This window comes from Chlorocebus sabaeus, chromosome 25 (assembly GCF_047675955.1).
Source record: "Chlorocebus sabaeus isolate Y175 chromosome 25, mChlSab1.0.hap1, whole genome shotgun sequence".
NCBI lineage: Eukaryota > Metazoa > Chordata > Mammalia > Primates > Cercopithecidae > Chlorocebus > Chlorocebus sabaeus.
In genome coordinates, this window is record NC_132928.1 from 25,531,734 (window position 1) to 25,534,078 (window position 2,345).

A 2,345-nucleotide genomic window follows, 5' to 3' on the forward strand; every position below is an offset into this window, starting at 1 on the left:
CCTCAGTCAATTTCCATCTCCAAAATGGCAATTTTGGTAATTTATCAACTAGCGTATCCTTTGTGGTGAACAACATCAGGTTTAGGCAGGGAACATCTTGGCTTATATAGGTTTCAGACATTCACAGCCTTTTTTTTTCCATTTAAAAAACTTTATTTAAATGGAGACTATTAGTCAAATGATTGGAAAATCAATAATGAAAAATAGTTCTTTAGGGTCTTCTGGTGAGATGGAGGAACACACCAAACTGCACTGGCCCTGTCAGGGGACGGACACCCTTGTGGGGTCAGGCTCAGCCCTCCGAGTGGCATGAGGTCCTGCAGGTGGCAGGGCCCTCACACTCCAGCCCCCTGCCTGGTGACCCACCCTGGGCCTAGGGATTCACAGCTTTTAATCATAGTCCTTATTTATGATGCCAATGACATTTCTTTCAAAGGTAAAATATTCTGGACATAGAAGCAAATCATTAGTTGTCTGTTCTTTCCATTGCTTCACCATTTCCCCTATCAAGCACCAAATTTTTATCAAAATGATGCTACCCATCTCCCTTCCTCTTCTCCCCATCCATCCCTCCCCAAAATAGTACATCAGTAATAGCCAAAAACTGCACACATGCTATGCTGTAACAATGCAGTTAACACTATTGGGAAGTAGGCTGTGGGCTATGGAGATGCTCTTTGAAGATCTACAGTATTTTTATTTGCTCTCCCACACACTCAACTCTGCAAGTGTTGTCCTTCACAGAAGACCCTTTGCTTTTCTCAGCAAAATGAAGAATAGGCTGCCTTGAAACACTTATCACCCTTCCCCTCCACTGGGATGGGCCTGCGAACTCTGCAGCTTGGAATGGTTGTAAAGCACTTGGGCTGCTGCAGGGCACAGAAACTATACTGGCTCTTCAAAGGACATTTTCTCAAGCCACCTCTATGCTATCAAGACAAGTAGAACTCCTTCCCTTCCCACTGGAAACCCACATTCAGATGTGATAGGGGCTGGTACTCAGGAGAGTCAATTCTTGTCATCTTTTTTGTCATCCTCTTTCTTGGGGTAGAAATGCCTTTCCTCATAGAAAGATATGACAACCTGTGGGCACTTGACATTGGCTTCCTTGCCAGGAAACAGGTCAGCCTCATCAGAGTTTTTTCATTCCACTGGGAACATGAGCTCTCCACTGAAGTCTGTAGCTCCAATAATCTGCTCTGGCATCAAACCCCCAGCAAAGTCTCATGGCTTTTCTGACCCTTCTTTCTTCTTCTTTGGTTTGCTCTCCTCTCCCTTTAAAGCAGGAGATGTAAAAAACAAAAAAACAACAACAACAAAAAAACAAGTTTTCTGTATGGGCTGACTCACTCCAAGGCCCAGTAATAAGCAAGGCTCTGTCAGGGCTCTCATAGCGCTATCAGCAGAGCCAGAGCCCAGAAGGAATGGGCTCCAGGAGCAGGGATGAGAAAAACAAGTTCTTCTTATTAGTTTCCCCTTTTTAAAATTCTCTCCCCATACCATTATTCTTTGTTCTGCTCTCCTAACTATTTTTGTGACTATTTCTGCAAGTTGGTAAGGATTTTGTAAGTACCTGTTTTCCCATCTGTGCAGTATGGCAAAGGTTACAAGACATGCCTGAGTTTCAACATCTGTCACTGTTTGATAAACTGCCTTTGTTCTGCTTCTGTAAGCTTGCTTGCCCGCCCTGCAGGTTTCACACCACTAGCTGACCAACCCCCTTTGGATGCATGTATAAAAGTCAAGCCCTGTCTTTGTTTGGGGTTCACTCTTTGGATGTTAATCCGCTGGGCTGGTGCACCTAAATAAATCCTCCTGAGTCACCCATTGGTCACTCCTGTCCCTTTAATTCCCACAACACCTTATCTTCAAAATCATCAGCTTTCGGCTTGCCTCCCTCTGATTTATCTGTCTCATATGTTATTTTCTGTGACTGCAGAAACTCAGCAATGAGGTCAGGGCATTCCAAGTTCTCTTCTGGTTCCCATGTGTGGTCCTCATTGAGAGCCCCTTCCACTTTAGGAGCTACTCTACTTTTCCCTTTACCACTCCACAGTTGAGAACTTTTTCCACAACAAATTCCTCTTCCTCACTTCTAGAACCTCCTCCACTTTCTTCTTGTTTTGTTTTTTCCTCATAGTGCCCGCTAGCTTTCTGGTGTAAAAGGTGACACTACTCAGAGCAGTGCCCAAGAGTCCAAGAGGAATTGGTGCCACGCTACTGGCACATCACAGTGTGTTGGCAGAGGGAGTGGCGCCCAGGAAAGCAGCAAGCCAGGTGGCCACAGTGGAGCCCCTCCCTGAAGTGGCCTACTGCAGGTCCTGGCCAAGGGCCCTTCCCTTAGC

The 2,345-nt window shown here is 45.5% G+C and overlaps 1 pseudogene; it reads right to left on the reverse strand.

Moving 5' to 3' along the window:
- Positions 1-1,007: 1,007 nt before the first annotated feature.
- On the reverse strand, positions 1,008-2,138 carry LOC103230264 (chromobox protein homolog 1-like; annotated as a pseudogene).
- Positions 2,139-2,345: the final 207 nt, after the last annotated feature.